Source organism: Ailuropoda melanoleuca, chromosome 1, assembly GCF_002007445.2.
Source record: "Ailuropoda melanoleuca isolate Jingjing chromosome 1, ASM200744v2, whole genome shotgun sequence".
Taxonomy (NCBI): Eukaryota; Metazoa; Chordata; class Mammalia; order Carnivora; family Ursidae; genus Ailuropoda; species Ailuropoda melanoleuca.
This window is the reverse complement of record NC_048218.1, coordinates 191,503,741-191,514,698: the sequence shown is the minus strand read 5'-3', so window position 1 is coordinate 191,514,698 and position 10,958 is coordinate 191,503,741. Positions and strand designations below refer to the sequence as shown.

At 40.3% G+C, this 10,958-nt stretch overlaps 1 protein-coding gene across 2 annotated transcripts in view; it reads right to left on the bottom strand.

Annotated features, from left to right (window-relative positions):
- Positions 1–10,958, bottom strand: part of MKLN1 (muskelin 1) — a 317,754-nt gene that overhangs the window by 258,966 nt on the left and 47,830 nt on the right. The window lies entirely within an intron of this gene.

Here is a 10,958-nt window from a genome sequence, read left to right as displayed (position 1 = left end):
ATTGCAGCATCAAGGGCTGCTGTTCTGCTGACTGTCTTGCTCAGCCAGGGTCATCTGCTTCTCTAAGACATCAAGGAATGCCAAGGTAGGTCTGAGAGAACACACACGCTTCCTCTGCAGGAAGGAAGGAATGTCTTTGTGCTGCCTCCAAGCTGTGATAAGGAGAGGGGCGGGAGAGGTGACATGCCCGCTCCATCCACCTGAGTGTGAATTTTGTTGATCGTTACCACCTATCAGCAGCTTATCGTATCTGACATCTTTCCAATGACAGCTGGCTGGCAGGTCTTTTGTTTTTTTTAAGAAATCCCTAAGGTGGGTGGGAGATGCAAAGAGAGGAAAAAAACCAACATTTATTGAGGTCTGCCCTCCTAAGTACTCTGCCAGCTAGTTTATATATGTTATATCATTTAACCTTAATGTGATCCGCCCAAGGTTAACTTCTGATTTCCTGAATCCAAATTTTGGAAGTTTCATTTGTTCTTCTTGAGACAGTTCTACTTCCCCCAAACCCTCCCCAAAACGAGTCATCTGAAAACATCCTGAAGGGCTCCTCTCCACCTCTTTGATAATAACACTCCAGTTCCTTTTCACTCTATCTAAATTGACATGCATTTCTAGTCACAGCTGATCTCGATGTCTGAGTTAACAGCCATCCAATAGTTCCTTAAATCCCGGTTCTGTTCCTCCCCATGTCCTGCTGCCGCTACCACAGAAGTCTGATGGTGGCAATTCCATGCAAGACCACGTGTAAAGCCATTGGCTTCTGGAGAACAAGGCCAAACATCCTGACTGGCTCTAGGCCAGGAAGAATGTTCTCAAACCTAGGTTGTGTGGCTTGTCTGGGTGGTTTGGCAATTTTGATTTTGTCTTTAGTCATTTGCTTGTTTTGATTTTTAGGGGATTCTGAATGACAGTAAGGAGCAAGAGCTACCTAGGTTTGCTCTCATCTTACTGACAGCCCATGGTACCAGGAAAATAATAGTTAAGGAGGATTTCTGACATCCACTGTTGCTACTTATGCTTATGATTTATTGAGGCAAGTTTGGTAGTGATGAAGATAGTCCAGCAATTTTTAAAAAAAAGTGTCACATGGTTAGTGAGTTTTTAAAAAAAGAATACTTATTCCCTACCTGTATTTTTTATCGCACTGGTATCCATAGATAACAATGTCGTCTTTGAATACAGTGACCAATTTTAATGCCAACCTAAAACAGAAGTGGACTGCAATGGGAATGGTCAGCTGGAATATTGTAGGTCTGTTTAGGGTTCAGTCTCAAAAGCTAATGTTTAGTTTAGTTATTGGCTACTTCTCTAATAATGATTTTGCTTACTCTGTTAATCCATTAAAATGGAGTCTGATTCCCTGGTGGAATTTGTCAAGTGGCATGTTAATATGGGTCTGGGTCTCATATGATATGTACCATACTTCTGACAGGCTTCTTTCCACTTCTCCTCTGCCTCTATCATTAACTAGAAGATATTGGTCCTCTTTGTCGAAGACACTGATGATTCATACCTGTGGGTGGGGCTGAATAAACATATGATGATTATTCTTTTCCACTTTAGACCACAGAAGTTACTTTAAAAAATATTATGGTTGGAATATATGCTGGTCTAGATGCTGTTTGATTGATTGCAGTCATGGCCCCAATCCTCTCCCTCCTTTCCCTGGCAATGTGATTTTTCAGCAATTCGCACTAAGCGTTAGAGTCTATTCCCCGGCTCCTTGAATTTAGGCTGGGCTTTGACTTGCTTTGGCCACTAGAATGCAACAAGCCTAAAGCCTCAAGGGTGTGCTTCCATTTTCTTTCTTGGAACCCACCAAGGCTACTTGCCTAAGCCCAAGCTAACCTGCTGGGGGATGAGAGATCATGTGGAGTAGAGATGAACCGTCCTAGCTGAGGCCATCCCAGACCAGCCAGCCCAGAGCTAACATATCAGCTGACTACAAAGGTATAAGCAAGCCCATCAAGATCAGCTGGGCCCAGGCTGGATCAGCAAAAACAGTCAACCCACTCACAGCCTCATGAGAAATAGTACATGGTCACTGTTTTAAACCACTACATGTTCAAGTGGTTTGTTACGAAGCCATAGGTAACTGATAAAGGTGTCCAATTCCTTTATTTTATTTTATTATTTTACCCCCTCACTGCCAGGAACTCAGAGTCAAATCTGAAGGCCAATCACAGAATCTATGTTTATTCATGTATACATATTTATTGAACTCTTTATGGCTAACATATTTGTAATGCTCTCTCTTCTTGGAAGAGAATTTTAAAAATTTAATAACCTATTGTTTGCTTTATTGGTTCTAAACCAACTCCATCTTCTGTCTTAAATATTAGCTGATTTCTCCTTAACATCTGATTAGAAGAGATGATCTTAGAGCAAGATTGGCAAATGTTTTCTGCAAAGAGCCAGCTAGTAAATATTTTACACTGTGCAGGCCGTATAGTCTCTGTCACAATGCCGCTGTTAGATGGTGCTAAAGTGGCTGTAGACTACATGTAAACAAATGGGCATGGCTGCATTCCAAAAAAAACTTAATTACAAAAGCAAGCGGTGGATAGGATTTGGCCCTGAGGCCACAGTTTGCTAACCCTTGATCTAGAGAATCTATGTTACTATGCAAAAACAACTTCATCTACACCACAACCCCATCAACTTTGTTGTTAATTCAGCTCAATCGCTTTGGAAAAACAGATAAATGAAGTCAATTCACTTCCTCAATTAGAAGACAAGAAGGGGCTGACTACCGAGCAGTGCTGTGTGGAGACTAACAGCATTTGTACTAAGGCAAGTACAATACCGAACAACGTAAAATTCACCAGCCACTTAGTCAGGGACTGGTTATGTAGTCAATGCTAAAGGCCAGGGTGACACAAGTGATATCTCATTTGTTTTGTTTCATTTCCCAGCCTCTCATCTCAAATACTCGTTTAACAAACACATGCTGTATGTCACCACGAGGCTAGGACTCTGGTCGTACTTGCCTACTCGGAGTTCCCTGAATGTATTGTGCTATTTCACGGCTCTCTAGTTCTGCACACAATGTTCCTTCTGCCTAGAACACACTTAGCCCTCTTCTCTGACTGGCTAACACCCACTCGCTGATCAAAACGAAGCTCAGCGATACTGCCTCTTGGAAGACTTCCCTGAGTGCACCTCCACCTCCCCGCCCTCAACCTCCAGTCCACGCACAAAGTCTCAGCATTTATTCTACCAAGTTAGTAATTAAACTGGCTAATAATGCCTATATGGTGCCAGGTTCTACCTCTGTGGCAGGCACTGCTAAACATAGTCACGTAACCGAAATTATTGGGATCCTTGCCCATTTCCCCAATCCAATCATACATTCAAACACACTGATTGAGTACCTCTGGTGTGCTAGGCAGAGAAGAGAAATAAAACCCAAGGCCCTAGTGTCGAGTGTAAGCCCACAGAGGGCACGTACTGTATCGTATTTGGTTTTACATCTCAACACGTAGCAGTGTCCAGAGCAAAGGTTTTATGTTATTATTAGAAGACCAAATATATGAAAACAGCAGATGCTTAGACAGCGCCTAATACGTGCCGGGCAAGGTTCTAACATGGGGAATCGAAGGCACAGAGAATTTTTAACTAATGTGCCTATAAGGTCACGCAGCTTCTAGAATCCATTTTCATAACCACTGGGTGACTGAATGACTCAACCTGAGTGATTCAGCATAAAGCCACACCACTCCTGAAAAAATAATTCAATGGCTGCCTCTTTGAGGGCAGGGGTGGTCCGGCGGTAGCCGTTCTGTGCTTGGGCTTCGGAGTCAAACAGCATGTGTTCACATTTGCTCTCCAGTGCTCAGTGTTGTTGGAAACGTTGGCCATACGTCCGAAGCATGCCCTCACATTTGCGCACGGCACGTTACGGTTGCATTCCCATTCCAAGCTGATTTCTCCCACGCCCTCTCCTCCTCTCAGGTGGGCAGACATCAAAGCCTGAGGAATGATGCCAGCACTGCTCTGCCATGTGACTGCTGTATTGAACAGGAGATCCATCCATGCTGGTCTACTCCAAAGGACACGTAAGCAAATTAGCACTTGGAGGAAGATGACACAGGAGTGACCATAGTGCCGGTAAGCCTGCATAACCATGTGCATTATTTTAAATGATTGCTACCAGACACTCATTGATGGCTTTGGAAGTCCCCATGGAGCCTCCCAGGGAATATGGCACTCAGTGGGGGAGACGCAGACAGTGACTGGCCTGCAGCTGTCTTTGAGGACAGGCTTCCTCTGCTGAAAAAGAAAGAACAGGTATTTCCAGTAGAATTTTGCTTCTGAAACAAAAATGGGTTTGGAAAGTTTTAGGTTTGAGCATTAGAACATCAGGAAATAAAAGTGCTCACGGATTCCCTGCAGACCTTTGAAGTCCATGGTTCCTCTGAGGGTAGAACAAATGTGCCCATTCTTCTGCCTCTAGGCAGTTTTCTTAAAAATTTTTAACTCTTCCACTTTTCTCCCTTTGCAATTAGGTAAATAGGAAGAGGCAAAGAGCCACTTTGCTTTGTAGCCTCCATTGATGGCCTAGAGGATCTAACGAAGATGTGCCAGGGCCAAGCTTCCACCACAAGCTTCCAGGTCTCATTGGAGGCTCAACGGAGGCTAATAAGAATTCAGCAATTTAAGAATCGGCTCTTGCAAGCAACCATGTGTCACTGGGGAGCTGTGCAAGATTGTACCTGCAAGTACAGGAGAGTGTCTGAAAAGATATTGTCTTCTCCTTTCTCCCCTACAGGCTTTCCTGCCAGTCAAGAATCAATCATGGGACTCCTCCAGGAAAGCACGTATTGCCTGGCTGGAAGACTTGAGAAACATTCAGTTGAGCAGTGTTCCTGGGCACCTGAAAATGCATGTTTCAGTGCTTGGGTAGGATTTACCACACCTTATTTTCCAATTAAAATAACCCAAATGTTATTGTAGTTATAACCCATTTCATACAGTTTAATGCTTAATAGTTCTCTGCTTGCTTTCTTATGTAAAACTTACATTTTCCCATCTAGATTATAAACTCGCCGAGGGCAGGGATCATGGCTTTACTTCTTTTCAATTCCCCACAGGACCAAACACAGGCTAGAGAAGCATAACACTGGGTGGTCAACAGGGAATGACCACAGGACGGTGTCTGGAGACCTGGGTGGTTTCTGTGCCCCCTGCCCCATCTAGCGGGTATAAGACCTTCAGGAACCACTACATTTCTGAGATGCGATTTCTTTATCTTAAGAGTGCCCCACTTACCTCGCTGGTTGGTTGGGAGGATCAGGTAAGATAATGTATGTGAAGGTGTTTTGTATACCAAGATTTCCTACCTTTAAAGTGTGGGAAATCATCAGAAGAGGCATTTACTCAATACTGATTGATTTATAATGATACAATACTGTCTTCCCTTCTTCCCCATATCCAGTTCTTTAGGGGTTTTGTTTCTCAGCATTTAATTTTATCTGAGCGGCAAAGACGTTCCACATCTTCCTGATACCGTGTAGGCTGCATTTCACCCTATCGTTAAAGTTGGGTTGAAATCTAAGCAAACCAACGAGAAAAGTCACCAAGCATGCCATGGTCACATCCATCACACAGGCCTCCTGGAGACCAACGCATTTGTACCCCACTAGAGTTCTAGAGCTTTTCTTCTGTCGCATCTGCCCACTCAAACTGTACCCTAGGCAAGGATTACGTATATTTCTATATTCTAGCACTTACTTGATACATGAGAATGGCAGATCATCGCCCCAAGCCCAGGCCAGCTCGGAAGAAAATGAAGAAGCAGCAGCTTATATGAGAACTTTTACAAAGAGATAACGCTATGGAACAGACTTTTGAATGGTTCGTTTATTTATAGTCTTTATTTTCCACTTGTTCTTAGCAAAGAAGGCAGTCTCTCTGTAGTAACAGAATTCTATACAACCCATTAGAAAACTCTCCTATTCCTCAAATGCTTCTGTAGGATGTAAAATTTAGTCACAGGATTTTTTCTTCTCACTTAGCTCATGAGAGCTGCATAACCCTATTGTTTTCCAAGTTCGATCACAGAGTGTCCGTTGTGGGACTAACACGCGGGGTGGAAGACTTTTGTCGATGTACTGAATCCAAACGAATTGTGAACTCCATTAATGAGCATAATTAGGATGCCCTTTTTATGGGGCATGAAAAGAGGAATCTGTGTTTCAGAATTAACCGATTCAGAACAGTTTTTGGAAGCCTTATTTCTTTTCTTTTTAAAACTTATTACGGAAGGTTTCAAACATACCCAAAGGTGGAAGAATAGTAAAAATGAACCCACCCTTATGGACCTGTCATCCAGCTTCAACATATGGCCAATCTTGTGAATTCTCATTTTTAATCAATATTAGGAGCCGATAAAATTAAACTCACACGACATGCTGATAAATTTTAACATTCAAATCTCATAACATGTTTATGTATCTGTAGTTTCCTAAAATAATTGTATTTTCGTCAACCACTCTTCTTTCTCATTCTCATATCTCTCTCCCCTCTCTTGAGGCCGAAGTGGGACCAGCTCCTTACATAGTCCATACTAGAGGAAAAATACTTAACGAGTCGAGGAGGTAAGACATTTTAAATTTATTAATTTATTAATTATTCTCTACCTGTGACATACCGCCTTGTTCCTTTTGACTAAAATATTGCAGGAAAATAGTGATAATGGGGATGACTGGCAGGCTCGGTCGGTTGGGCGTCTGCCTTCGGCTCAGGTCATGATTCCAGGGTCCTGGGATCGAGCCCCACATCGGGCTCCCTGCTCAGTGGGGAGACTGCTTCTCCCTCTCCCTCTGCCTGCTGCTCCCCTTGCATGTGCTCTGTCTGTCAAATAAATAAATAAACTCTTAAAAAAATAGTGATAATGGGAAAAGAGTCGCTTCCAACAATAGAACCGAGTCTTTGTCCTTTTGCCTCAATGATATAATAGCGAGTGACAGAATGAGGGGTCACTCCATTCTTGATCCTAAAGAGAGAGAGAGAGCCCCAAGACAAACACTACAACCCAAATGTTTCAAGGCCGAGCCTTTCTTATATGTAATATATTATTTGTTAGATATATGTAAAGATTTTTGCAGAGTACAGATAGTTTGCTGTATGGAATTATTGTGCTAAGATTCATCAAAATGTATACCAATTTATAGCCAAATCATACCCCTATGGAATCTAAAATAATAATAATTTTTTAAAAGAAATAAGTTAGGGGCGCCTGAGTGGCTCAGTCAGTTAAGCATCTGCCTTCGGCTCAGATCATGATCCCAGGGTTCTGGGATCGAGTCCTGTATCAGGCTCCCTGCTCAGAGGAGAGCCTGCTTCTCCTTCTCCCTTTGCCTACCATTCTGCCTATTTGTGTTCTCTCTCTGTCAAATAAATAAATAAAATCTTTAAAAAAATTAAAATGAAGAAGTAAATTAGAATGATGAAGTTGGGTAGAAGTTACATAGCTTTAACAAAACTTTGGTTTCTTCTTTTACATTGTTCCCCTGATAAAACAGCAACATTCCTACCTAGATGGTAACACTTCTACCATTCACTTAATTTTAAGATCCTCAGCTGCTCTTGGGAACAAGTATACTGCTGTGGCATGAAGCAGAAGGTATAATTTGAAGCCAGACTAGAGGAAAAAAAGCTCCTTTTAGAAGTAATGTATTCATGAAAGGGTAAAAGTATCACCAAAAAGGCTTAATACTTTCACCAAGCAATCTAAAGCTAAATTTCATATGCAAGTTCCTTACAGAACTATAGCAAACTTTGTAGAACTCAAGCCTTCCATGGAAAAAGGTTCTAAGACTTCTTTTATAACCAATGCAGTGGGAATAGCAGGCCTTACCACACGCAGTCTTACTCACTGTTGTTTGCTTTATCACTCATGAGAACTTGTTTTGCATTCAGTGAAGAGTTAGAGAAATGTAAGGATGAATACTTATCATAATTCAGTCCCATGTGGACTTTCAAAATCCAGGATAATAGCTTTTCTTTTTCCTTCAATAATTAGACTCTGAAAGGAATCTGGAAAGTGCTACACACAGGAGTGGTGTTCAGTCGAAACAGGGCTCATTTCCAACTCTGCTCGAGTTCATTGCTGCCTACGTGTGATGCTGAAGGGAGTGAGGAAAATAAACTTCCTTAATTATTATATGGTGCCAATGACCTTGCTCTACTTTTGAAGAAATAAATTGCATTTCTTCCTTAGTATATTCACAGTGAATCTCTGAGATACAGGGATAGGGTTATTCAGTCAGAAAAAAAAAAAAAAAACCCAACATTTAATTATTTAAGAGAACTAAGCACTTCATGTGAAAACTTTCAACTTAACAGAGTGGAGGGAAATAACTCTTAAAATAAGATCAAGCCAGTAAGTCTAAGGAAAGGGGAAAAAGGAAAAAAAAAACACAAATCAATGAAGCATTATAAGTAATAAAAAGAAAAAGAAAAGGAAAAATAAATATATCTATTATCATAAAAATTGAATGAGTAGAATTTCCCTTTCAAAAGACAAACTTTCAGATTAGGTTGAAAAAGAAAATTAAGCTATATATTAGAAATTCACTTCATGGTGCACTGGGTGTTATACGCAAGTAATGAATCATGGAACTTTACATCAAAAACTAGGGATGTACTGTATGGTGACTAACATAATATAATAAAAAAATATTATTATAAAAAAAAGAAATTCACTTCAAATTAAGTGACAAAGAACGTTTGAGAATAAATGATTGGGTAGATATATGTCAGGCAAATCCAAAACCAGGAGTGACAATCTTAATATCAAATTTAAAACCAAAAACATTAAATACAAACAAGAGGATGGAATGAATAAGGGCACAGTGGCAGAGATTGCTAGATGCCTATGCTGTCCATGCCCATCCGTCTTTCACCCTTGCTAACAAAACCTCAATTTAATTTGGCACAGCAATGTGTACAGATAAAAACAAATTAAATTTCCCATCCTCTTTTACAATTTGGGGTAGACAGTAAGTTGTAAGCAGAAGCTAGTGGGTGGGCCTACAGATGTCTAATTAAGCTGGAAGCTACTCCTTTCTGCCTTCTTTTTCCTCCTCCATGACTGGAATATACATGTGATGGCTGGAGCTGCAGAAGCCATTTTGCAACCAAAACTTGGAGAATGCACACCATACTAAAACAAAGCAGAGCAGGAAGACAAGTGGAGCTTGCATTCCAGATGACCATGGAGCCACTATACCAGCCCTCAACTTTTTACCATGAGGTATTTTTTATGTTTGAGAAGAATACATTTCTGTTTATTTAAGCCACTATTATTTTGGTATCATTTTATAAGTAGTCAGTTCAATGTCCTGTGGTACAGATATAAACTTGAAGAAAATATAATCATTGTCAGCTATCATGCACTAAAAAATATAGCACAAAAATTAAAAAAATCAAAACCACTAGAGAGTTTTAAAAAAGAAAAGAAGAAAAAAAAAACCCACCAGAAAGGCAGAATTTGACAAAAATGACAACCATAGTAGGTTTTAATTCAGCTCTTTCAGAATTTGATAGAATATGAAAAACAAGCAAGAATACAGAAGACTATAATATAACTTATAAGCTTATTACACATGCATGAATATGAGTTTATGTGTGTAATGAGTATAGAGTATAAAAACAATAAATTTATGCTTTATGAAAAGAGAACATGCAATCTTTTTATAGGTGTATAGAATATTTACAGAACCAATCATGTTCTTGGCCATAAAGGACAAGAGCTATTGTAGTACAGGGTACAGAAGAAAGGTGCTGCAACTAGACAGTCTGTTCCACAGCTTGCTGGCGGAGTTGACCTTGGGCAAATGACTTAACCTTCCTGGGTTTTGTTTCTTTATCTGTAGAGTTGGGATCATAATAGGTAGAAATTTTATCTTTTGTAATTACTACTCTCTCTCCCAGCCCAGCATTTTCCAGTGTGATGTCCATTTACCTACACAAAGCTGCTGGGGCCACATGTCACTGACTCTAGGTGGAGGTGCCAGGCCATCAGATGGTCATCACTACTTCCCAGTGGGAGGGTCAGCAGCGGGAATAGAAGGTTAACATTTCTCAGATTGGCCTCAACTGACCAGTGAGCACAACGCTGTCTAGCACAGAATTCAAGAGCACCAAAAGAATGTTAAATGGATGAATTGTTACTTGCAGGAAAAGAAACAGGAACCATGTTTCCAATTATTCTTCATTTTAGACAACAGCTAGCTGTTTCGGCTGGCTGGCACAGTAGCTGAATGGGGAACACTATTGAGTAAACTCTGCTGAAAAAAAGGATGAATGTGGGCCAGTGAATTTTTTGACACAGTCCCAGCTTTATTTTTGCTTATTGCTGGCAAGCTAAAATGAGGGACATTAAAAAACAATTGAGAAAAACTTTGTAAATAAGGCTTAAAGGACAAGAAGTCTCCATAGCCCCCCAAAATATAAACTTTTTTTGTACAACAAGGATCATTTGTGACATAAGGCAGAACCTCTAAATTTAGCTGTTGGTTAGAAAAAAGAAAAACATTGAATATAAATCTTTTTTAAAAAACCCACAAATTAAACATTTCTTAGTATCACAAAAGCAGAATACTGAAGCACTTAACATATTTTAACATAAAGAAAAGATAGTATTTTCATGAGCAAGCACTTTAATAAAAAGAAAATATACGACTCTGAGGATACTATTAATTGTATACTTTAATAATTATTTCATATAGGGGTGCCTGCGTGGCTCAGTTGGTTAAGCATCCAACTCTTGGTTTCGGTTCAGGTCATGATCTCTGGGTTGTGAGATCGAGCCCCACGTTGGGCTCTCATCTGGCATGGAGCCTGCATGAGATTCTCTCTCCCTCCGTTTCAAAGTCCCTCTCTCCCTCCTCAAAGAAACAGATTATTTCATATAAGTAAATTATAAATATATAGGCTATGTTATAAAT